We start from the raw sequence: 11,616 nt of genomic DNA, 5'->3' as shown, positions 1-11,616 counted from the left end.
CCCTGGGATACAGTTGTTTGGATACATGTGTATCTGGTACAATTTTTTTTTTTTTTAAATCAGTACTGATGTATAGTATCCTAGGACAACCACAGTAATGCTGGGTGCTGATATAAAGACATGGGTAAAAGCACAGCCAGAAACGAGGAGTATAGAATTTGTTAAAATGAGGTATGTGTACAGTACAATGATACATGTAGAATGGAAGGTTGCAAACTTAAAGTGGCCTGCCCACACCTGATAAGCTTCTTTAATTGGGACAATAAAGCATTACCATTCTATGGTTGACCACTTACCGGTTGTAGATATTGAAGATGTAAAATTATTATGCACTCTCCATGTATCTCCAACAGCCAAGGTATCACAAGAGGACAGGGAAAGGATATTGTATTCTTCAGATTAGTGGAAATAAATACTTTTTGTGCGTTATACTGAAGGTTTTCAAATACTAGCCACGCACAGAACAGCATAAAGTAGGGCTCAGATGAGGGGGCACCAAACCGACCATGACATCTAACAACAGCCCAGGTTTTCCAGGTCACCTGTGGATCAGGTATTATACAGGTTCTGTGGCTGGTTGATAATGTCTGGCTCAATAGGTTGACACCATATGGTTGACAAGCAAAAGTTCAGAGTTTTTTGTGGATTTTTTACACATTTTCATACTTCACCATCGATGTAGATGCGGCAAAGCCCGGTGCATGGTAAGGGGAGGCGGTACATTCATTTGGTATCCATGTTCTCAAATCTACCCCCAAAAAAACCCCATAAAAAACCGCTGTTGACATTTTCACGTGTCGATCATTTCCATGTTGAACATTTGTGCATATTAACCTTTCGGGGTTGACCTGGTCACTGTTGATCTTGTTTACCTAATCTACTACATCCCTGTGGCTGGCTGACCTCAATCCTGCATGTCACCTGGTTATAATAAGCAGCCACAGAACCTGTGTAGTTCATGAGCGTTATGGTATCCATCATAGACTGTCTCATTATAGACAGTCATATGGTCAAAAGGTCGACATGTGTTTTTAACGTTTTCACGGTGTCTATGTCAACACCCAAAGTCGCATGGCTGCGCTCACCATGCTCCTCGCTTTGCTCGGCACACTAATTTGTTCTCCCTCCATGCCTTAGTGGATGGTAGGCCATGAAATACTGCCTGTCGGCTGAAAATGTAGTAAAAAAATGCATGTCGACCTATTTCCTGTTGACCTTTAAACCCTGTCATCCTTTTCTATGTTGACCTTTAGACCCCATCAACATATAGTGTGCCGACCTTTAAACCATGTAGACATTTTGACCCCGTCAACCTTTTGACTGTTGACCATTAGTGGTCGACCATATGACTCTATCATAATTCAGTCTATGATCCGTCCGGATACCGATTAAAGGGACAGTATAAGCTGAAGGGGCCCTGTTATCACCGGCCGTAGCTGAGGATGCCGAGGTGATGTGATAATAGCAGCAAAACTGGCAATGCAATAACTGAATATTCGCAGCATCGGGATATTGTCTGTGAAACCTACCCTGATGCTGTACTGTACATGCGCTGCCAGTACCCACCGCCGCTGGCACCCTCCCCATCGTGAAGGCCCCCTGTGAATGCACACACACATCCCCCCTCCTCCTCCTCCTGGGCAGCACTGTTTGATATGCTAGTAGCACTGGATGAAGGTTTATGGCACTGCTGGTCGATCTGTGTCTCTGCAGCTGCTGGGAAACTACAAGCAGGGGCTGGCTGGCAACTTTTAGCCCGGGGGGGGGGGGCAAGTCCAGAGCACTGGCCCATAAGTAACAGCGCATCATTAAAATGGAGGTTTTTCGTTAAAAATATATGTATTAAGAAAAAAAAGGATAATAATAACGACACCACAGGCTGCTCCCCTGTATAAAAACAAGATACTACAGGCTGCTCCCCCTGTATAATTATAATGCCATGACATCACAGGCTGCTCTACCTGTATAACAAAAATAATGCCATGACACCACAGGCTGCTCCCCCTGTATAATAATGCCATGACACCACAAGCTGCTCCCCCTGTATAATATAAAAGTAATGCCATGACACCACAGGCTGCTCCCCCTGTATAATAATAATAATAATGCCATGACACCACAGGCTGCTCCCCCTGTATAATATAATAAAAGTAATACCATGACACAAATTATTATACAGGGGGAGGAGCCTGTGGTGTCATGGCATTATTATACAGGGGGCACCTCAGGAAACAGCAGAAATATATATATATTTTAATTTGTGAGTTTGATCCTCACTTACTGTATGTTTCTCCGTCCTGCTGCTGCTGCGGCTCTGTGCTTTATTACACTGCTTGCTGCTGCCTCAGTCCCCGACTCCCCGGGCCACTACAGCCTGCTTGCTCCTACTTTCTCTACAGACTTGTGGGAGGGCGGCGTCATCGTCATGACGCCCACACCCAGCGTCTGTCACTGCGGGGATCAGAGGGAGCAGACGGCCGGGCTCTCCTCCACGTAGCCGTGGAGGCCGGCGGCCATGTTTCTGTAGCCGCAGACATGTTTAAAAGCCTACAGGAACATGGCCGCCGACAGTCCAGGAATAGGTAAGACGGCCGCAGACGTGGCCCGCAGCACTCATGTCAGAGCGGCCTGGGGGGCACATGGCACCAGGCCCAGCCCGCCCCTGACTACAATTCATGCGGGGATGTGTAGTTTCACAATGAGAGCCACAGTTTGGCAATGCCTGGTTTATGTTAATAATGGAACTTTTAGAGGTATTATGGAACTTAATTAAATAATCATTTTAGCACAAAAGGGCAGATGTATTAAGCCTGGTGAAGAGAAGGTTATAACCCACCAGCCAATCAGCTCCTAACTGTCATTTTTAAAACATGGCTGATTGGCTGGTGCTTTATCACCTACATACATTTTTTACCAGGCTTAATACATCTGACCCAATGCATCTTGGTCCTTATTCTGATTCACTCGCAAAAGCAAATTCCTTCTCATGGACAACACCATGTGCACTGCATGTGGGGTAGATGTTACTTGTGCAGAGTGAACCAGTATAAGGGCCCTTATGTCAGTCAGTTGCTCTCACCAATAAAATAAAAAATTTCAGTATATGGGCCAGATTCTCTAAGCTTCAAAAGTGATAAAATGGAGAGTGATAAACAGCCAGCCAATCAGCTCCTACCTGTCATGTCACAGACTGTGTTTGAAAAATGTCAGACAGGAGCTGATTGGCTGGCTGTTTATCACTCTCCATTTTATCACTTTTGAAGCTTAGAGAATCTGGCCTTTTGTCTTGTTCCCTATATGAATAAATACCACCACAGCTCTATAACAGAGGTTAGAAGGAACTTTTACCTGATGGTATAACTATTTTATTCTTATGTTTCCCGTAACAACCATAATCCATGTGTCATCTCATAACGAGCATCTTTCAGTGTTCCCTACTGGTTGTTCTCCAGAGAAGGGGCCGATATGGGGTTAAAAGCAGTGTAGCGTCTCCGTCTCCATCCATGGGTGAATTGAGAATAATAGTTGTCATCAAATATGCATTGGGAAGGAATTGGGGCCGGTGTGCAATGTGTTGGGCAGGAGTCCTGTCTTTGGGGGGTCTGGGCCTTAGAGCTGACACCAGGTAGGCTCGCGGTGGGAGGTGCCACGGCCTGGCTTCAGGACTGCGGCCCCTGTGGAATGTACGCTGGACATGTGAGTGCTGTGCTAAAGGTAAGCTCGGGCGTCTGGTTATCTGATCCGTCCACACACATTGGCTTTGTTTGCTAAAGCGATGTGCGCTTGGTTACAGGAAGCTTGTGTTTCCCAGCTGGTGGCTTTCACTGCTGTTAGTGTACACGGCTCTGTCCACCTGGCAGCTGTACGCGGTCTTTCCCTGTGTGCGTTACCTGCGCGAAAATGTATAGCGCAGGGAGAGGGCTCAGCTCAGAAGTACCGGACGTTGGCTATTAGGGATGTTAAGCATCACATTGTGCTTGGGATGAAGACGGTCCAAGCTCCATTATTATTGTACAACCGCTTAATAGGCACAGGGCCAGATGCACTAAGCTTCAACAGTGATAAAATGGAGAGTGATAAACAACCAGCCAATCAGCTCCTGCCTGACATTTTTCAAACACAGCCTGTGACATGGCAGTTAGGAGCTGATTGACTGGCTGTTTATCACTCTCCATTTGATCACTTCTGAAGCTTAGTGCTTCTGGCCCAGAGCACCATATACACTATAATTATATAAGGGGGGGATTGATGTTGTAACTATGGTGCAGATGTATTAAGCAGCCAGAGCCGGCCCTAGCCTAAATGACGCCCTAGGCAAGATTTTGGCTGGTGCCCCCTAGCACCGCCAATAGTTTCGCCTCTGACCCTGCTCCCCTTTCCCAGCAACATCAACCCTCATCATAGCAGTCATCATTTTGGTGCTCCTACCCGCAATATTTTAAATAGAAACAGCGCACACATTCGGTGCGCAGCCCAAACAGGGGTGTGTTCTTGCTGGGAAGGGGCATGGCCACGACCTCTGCCTCTGCTTGGATACAGATGTTTCCTCATACATCTTGACTCAATAAGCCATGCAGCTCCTGGCCAGTTCTGCTAACGTTGGCTGCCTTTTTTTGCTGAAAATTCATCTTATTTGCATTGTTATGACCAGCACACACAAGGAGCTACCGATGATTAAAATGATATGCGGCATGCCTATAGTCTGTGTGCGACTGTGGCTGTACCTGCATACGGAATGCTATGTTACAGTGATTTCCATGAATACACTATTTCATATGCAGATACAGCCTCACTCACACACAGAATATAGGCATGCTGCATATCATTTTAATCAGCAGAAGCTGCTGGTGCCCCATGGCATTCCAAAGAATTTTGCTCTGCACCCTATTGAGGGGGGGGGGGGGGGGGGTGTCATGCTCCACCCAGAGGGTGTGTCTAGCTCCATATATGGAGAGATTGTGAAAAGAAATTGTGAACGACGTGGCACCTAGAAGCATGGGTGTGTGCTGCGACATCTGAGAGGAATCTTTTAAAATGACTTATATCCAAATGTAGATGAGCCCCAAAGCAGTTAGTAAGAGCTACTATACTTGGTAAAGTGCTGGGAAATGGTACTGTTGATTTAATGTAAATGTATCTGTCTCTCATCTCTTTTTTCTCAAAAATGTAACAATGTAATGTGGGCTAGGCGAAATGAGGGAGATTTCTGGACTAATGAGGGAGAGAGGGAGATTGCTGTTATTTCAGGGAGTCTCCTGCAGGAGGGTAGGCAACTATGCATTATCACCTCTACGTTATCTTTTCACCAGACTTAATACATCTGCTCCAATGTTCTGTGCTAGTGTCAGAGTGACCTTGGGATAGATTATTACTAAATAGTTTCGATCAGGGACATTTTTGAATGAAAAACTGCATTTATTTGGATTTTTAGTTACCAGAAAGGACACCATGGCCTGATTATGGACCAGATGCACTAAGCTTCGAAAGTGACCAAATGGAGAGTGATAAACAACCAATCAATCAGCTCCTACCTGACAGTTTTCAAACACAGCCTGTGACATTGCAGGTAGGAGCTGATTGGCTGGCTGTTTATCACTCTCCATTTTATCACTTTTGAAGCTTAGTGCATCTGGACCTACGTCATTACCCCTAGGCTACTACACGTGTAGCTCCCCTTGTAATGCTGCTAAACATACATGTATGGGCGCTCAGGTACTCACCAGTCATACTGCCCATGTGCATGTAAGTAAGGCTATAACACTGGCATGTAGGATATAATGCTTGTGGTGTGGGAAGGAGACTGGCTTTAGGCTGGCGCTGTAGCACAATGTATATAAAGTAATGGTTCCAGCAGTAAGTTACATTGGCAGTGTCATCTGGCAGTCACCTTAAGAACTTTACCCCCCCACAGTACAGGGTGTGGTATAACTGCCCGACAGTGGGGATTCCGATGGTCAGTATCCCAACATTGGAATCCCGACTGCCAGTGTCCCGACAGGGGGGCGAGCGCAAAGAAGCCCCTTGCGGGCTCGCCATGCTGCGGACTCGGCTCGCTTCAGTCGTCACAGGTTCTATTCTCCCTCTATAGGGGTCGCGGACCCCCAAGAGGAAGAATAGCCCTTGTAAATGGGAATCCGGACCGTAGGGCAGTTTAACAGATTGTGATGTTGGCAGGTCATCCGGCAACCACAGTACATCAGGACAGGTGATAGCTAACGAGCATGGAATAAATTAGGCCATTATTTTATTCCTCGGCTGTCACCTGCAAGGTGCCTCCCCTAATCCTGGCGCCCTAGGCTGCAGCCTAATCAGCCTACTGGTTATTTAAGCACTGTGGCCTCATTCATGTTTGTATGCAGATGGAATTGTGATGCTTTAGGCTACGGAGCTGCTATTGTTTGCAAGTGACGCTGCCATCCAGGAATAAAAAGAGACACCCGCTGCAGCATTCGGACACTCATACGCAATTGCGTACACATCCGCAGCTGAGATACAAAAATGAAAATTTTTCAACGTCTCCCTGTAAGACCTCCGAATGTTCCATTTCCTGTCAATCACTTTCCCATGAAGTCCTCATTGTAGACAGGATCACAGCGCCATTTTTATGCATGCGCACTGAGATCGCAGCATCACTTCGTTGTGTTAACATGGGCCACTGTGTACAAACATGAATTAGGCACTGGGTTAACTAAGTTGAGAAGCTAAACTGACTTTTTGGAAGTAAATCTGTTACCTGTACCTGTCTGGAACATACACAGGGCAAAAGGGCATGAGAAGGTATTGGCTGTGTGGGTGTATTATCGTGTGGCTGGGAGCATGTGTGCGTACACAGGGGCCTTCACAGGCACAATGGAGTCCTGTGCGCCCCTGGCCATTTCTATTGACTTACAGAACAAAACAAATGTATAAAACAATAAGTTCATCTCTCTGAGTGCAGAGTAGGGATGGGCAACAACCATCGACGATTTAACATCATCAATAGTTTATGGCCGATGTAGAATAGTTTTGCCATCGACCATTGTGAAGCCCCGCCCCTGTACTTTGATTGGCCCATAGACCAACGGGTCAAAGAAAATGGATGACCATCGATAGGTAAAAACATTGCTTGTCATCCATTGCATAGCATGACAATATCGATGGCCAGTTGCACTATTACCATCGATGGCAATGGCAGCGATGGCCATCCCTAGTGTAGAGAGAACATACACAGGACTAGTGGGTGCATTATATAATGACACCGGTATATCATTTGGAATATGAACGTTTAAGGGTAAATTTACTAAAACATCTAAAAATGAAAGTGATGTTTCCCATAGCAACCAGTCATATTCTGTTTATCATTTTCAAGGATGCAAAAGAAATGCTAAGCAGAATATGGTTGCTATGGGCAACATCACATCTTTTCCTTTTTTTTTTTTAACAAGCGTTAGTAAATGTACCCCTTAGGGTCTAGTGTAGTCTTAGAGTCCCCACAAGTCGTAGGGCGGGATGTATTAAAATACATCACCGCCCTTCGCCGCCCCGCCGCTGTACTAACATATGCGGCTGGCATCGGGTTGCGGTGACTGAGGCCCCCCGCGATACCTGTACACTGGTGTGCGGGGGGTCTCCGTCACCTCCCTGCCGCCACGCTCTCCCTTCACGCCGGGGACAGCTATGCATGCTGTCCCCGGCGCTTCCTCCTCCCCCCTGCAGCCGGAAGGATGTCCGGCTGCTTCACTAGGGGGAGGCAGGGCTTACCTTCCGGGGTCCAGGAGGACCCTTCAGGAAGGTAAGCCAGAGGGGGGGTCGGTGAGGCGGCGGGTTTGTGTCGGCGGGCGGCGAAAGAAGCCCATAGGCTTCTATAGGGTATCGCCACCCAAAGGTGGCGATACCCTTCAGTGCGGTATCATTTTTGATACATTGGAAAATGCGGTAAAACCGGGGTTTTACCGCATTTTCCATTTGATACATCTCGCCCGTAATCCGTTCATGCCTATAGTGACCCTCTGTATTCCGCACACTGCCCCCATCTGGCCATTGCTGCAAGCAGCAGTCACTAAGCCTCAGCATGCATGAGCGACAGCATTATTCTTAACGCAAGAGATCGGCCTCACATCTGATTGGTCCACAGTTCCATCCCATGGAGATACGCCCATGACAATCTAAGATGTGGACGCCCCATTACACCCACTCAGCCAAAAGTTGGGAGGCATATGATTCTGAATAGTGGGAACAATCAGCTGTTGCATTGCATACATATGCTCATGCACTAGGCGGGTGTGGTATACGCGTCCGACAGTCGGGATCCCAACTGGCCGGACCTAGACAGCATCATACCTCCCAACTGTCACGATTCCGTCGGGACAGTCCCGATTTTCGGGTCCTGTCCCGACGTCCCACCCGCGGCAGGCATTGTCCCGCTGCGGGGGGTGGCAGTTGGGAGACCCCCCAATCTAGTAGAATAGACGCTGTGCGCATGCGCACAGCGTCTATTCTCGTATGAAAATGAGGCCGCGGCTAATTAGCATAAGCCGCGCCCTCATTTGCATACGCCCCACCCCCTTTTGGGCGCTCGCGCGGCAAAGCCGCGCGAGTGTCCCTATTTCCTCCGGACGGAAGTTGGGAGGTATGCAGCATGGTGAGCGCAACTAAGCCCCTTGCAGGCTCGCTGCGCGAGCCACCTATTCTATTCTCCCTCTATGGGGGTCATGGAACCCCACGAGGGAAAATAGCAGGTGGCCGTCGGAAACCCGGCTGTCTGTGTTTTGACAGTCCCTACTGTCGGGACCCCATCCGGCACCCGCCCTAGGCCAGAGTATCCCAATCTCAAGCTTCAGTGCAGGTTTTAAGAATATCCATACTTGAGACCAAATGGTTAAATCAAATTGAGGTACTAATGACTGAGCTTGGAAAACTCTGCCGCAGGCATTTGCCTATGTTACGTTCTGAGTAATGCGGGCGTGTCGATCACACCCAGAATAGGTGGGTAACGCCCTCCTTCTGCCTCCTGACCTCCACTTTACTCCAGTTTGCGCCAGCTCATAGTATTGATTTCCCAGTTAGTGCAAACACCATGCACAGAGCAGGCCCAACAAACACTCTGGGGAGGAAGTTCTGCCCATAGAGGGACATGTACTAAGCCTTGGACAGTGATAAAGAGGAGAGAGATAAAGTACCAACTTTTCATACTTGCCTAATTTTGTTCTCGCCTCTTCGGGACAAAGCTGACATCAATAGGTTCCGCCCTCATGCCTTCAAAATGCTGTGATTCGTGGGCATGCAGAGAGGGGTGGGGCTTAAATGATGCAAACTGCTGTTACTCTGAACATTTTAGCCCCACCCCCTCTCCGTGGACCTGTGATTTCCGGTAATTGAATCAGCGGGGAAGGGGGGTGTGGGGGCTCTGGGCAACATACGGGAGACTTGCCCACCTTCCCGGGAGGGGGTGGGAGGTGAACCCAATTTTCGGGAGCCTCCCAGCCATTCCGGAAGGGTAGGCAAGCCTGCAACATGTACTAACTGCCATGTTACGTAACATGGTATGCGGTCTCTAGGTCGACAGTCATTAGGTTGACACATGGAAAATGTCTACATGCATTTTGTTGACATGCTCTAAAGTTCAACACAAGCAAAAGGCCGATTTAAAAAAAAAAGGTAAACATTTATTAAATTGATTAAAAACTCATGTCAACCTTCTGCCATGTCGACATTTTGCTTGTGTCGACCTTTTAGCCATGTCGACCTAATAGATGCCAGCCTCAGAGCCCTATGTTATTCCGCCCCTTACTAAAGGCAGATGCTCGTCCCTTTCATGTCAGGTCATTGTCTGTTGTTATCTGTGCTGCTGACGTGAGGCTGCCGACGGAGGCTCCTCTCGCCAATAGACCAAGATAATGGGGAATCTGCATTCGGGAACTATGGCCACAGTCTGCAAAACAGGTTCTATCGTTATTATCATAGACCTCGGCCAGTCGGCACGTCCTATGACACAGCGCCGTCAGCAAGCCTAGAGCCACCGCCAGAACCAGCCCCCAGGTAACGCATCATCCGTGCGTATTATTTCCAGGAACTTGTTCTCATCCAAAATGTTATTTGTACGTCATAGAACAGACCAGGTGGAAGGTTGCATGGAGCGGGATACGGTCGGTAACTAGGTAAACCCTATGAAGGTCGTCATGTCGACACCTGAAATATGTCAACATGGCTAAGGTCGACAGGGTCGGAAGGTCAACAATGGGAAGGTCGACAGTCAAAATGAGTTTTTCACGTTTTTTTTTTTCAGCCGACTTGTGCCGACAGGCTATATTTCATAAACAACCATCCACTAAGGTGTGGTGGGAAAATATAATAGTGTCCCAAGAACAGTGCGGCCCCGTGCCCGACGCATGGTGAGCGCATGCGGTACGCTTAGACTGTGTCCATGTCGACATTTGGGTCAAAAAAATTGTGAAAAACTCATGTTGACCTTTTGACTGTTGACCTTGCCATTGTCGACCTCATGCTTGTGTCAACCATCTGATCATGTCGCCCTAAGCCACGTCAACCTATTTCAGGTGTTGACCTAAGCCCTTTCGGCCTTCATTGAGGCAACCCTATGACCCGTACCCCAAGGAGCTGTGTCGGCAGCAGGTGCTGGAAGCTGTGTGTATAATAGTCTGATGCTGACGTGACAGGTATTAGTTCACGGAAACAGACACTGAATGGATGGGTATGGATCATAGTAGACAGTGTCTAGGTCGACACCAAAAAGTCAACATGCACACGGTTGACATTGAGAATAAGTTGACAAGCACGTGGTCGACATTGGCAAAAGGTTGACACAAGCATAAGGTCGAATTAGGAAAGGTCGACACATGGAAATGTTGACATGTTTTTATTTTATTTTTTTCAATGCCGACAGTGTCGCCCTCCATGCTTCTGGCCAGGTGCCTGGCTCCGATACCTCTGCACTCGGGGCACATTACCGTTCCACGTGGATGGTCTCTGTTTGGGAAAAAGTCCAAGAAAAAGAGAAAAAAAATGGGAAAACTGGTGTAGACCTTTTTCATGCGTCAACCATTGCTACATCAACCTCTAGCTTATGTCAATGTCGACCTAATGCATGACCATCTTTTAGGGTTGTCTGCCATTGTAGACCTATCATCTGGATGCCAACACACTAGGAAATTATTAAGGGGTAGATGTGATATTGGTGTAATGGTTCTCAAGCCAGTTTCCTCAGCATGCCAGGATGTACAGATATCCCTGTTGGATATTGAGTATGTCATTCAAACCTATGGGACGTAGAATTGGTCATGGCGTCAGTGCCCGCCCCCACTTGGGAGGAAATAAAAGACACTGTCAATTGTAATGCTTGATGTGTATATGATATGTAGTAAGGTTGCCGACAGACGGAATACCGATTGACAGAATCCCCACAACCAAATGCCAATGGATATTATACCAACATATACACAATTAAAACACCAACAAGAAGAAAACACCGACACAACCACAATGCTGACAGCCAGAATAAGGGCACAATAATGCCCAATACAGTTTTTCATGATTTAAAACAACAACAAAAAACCGACTTGGTGTATACTTAACCATCCCAGTGGGCACAGAGGGAGGATATAATAGTCAGCGAGTGCA

The sequence above is a fragment of the Crinia signifera genome, chromosome 7 (assembly GCF_055691185.1).
Source record: "Crinia signifera chromosome 7, ASM5569118v1, whole genome shotgun sequence".
Taxonomy (NCBI): Eukaryota; Metazoa; Chordata; class Amphibia; order Anura; family Myobatrachidae; genus Crinia; species Crinia signifera.
The sequence above is the reverse complement of the archived record's forward strand: the minus strand, read 5'-3'. Positions refer to the sequence as shown.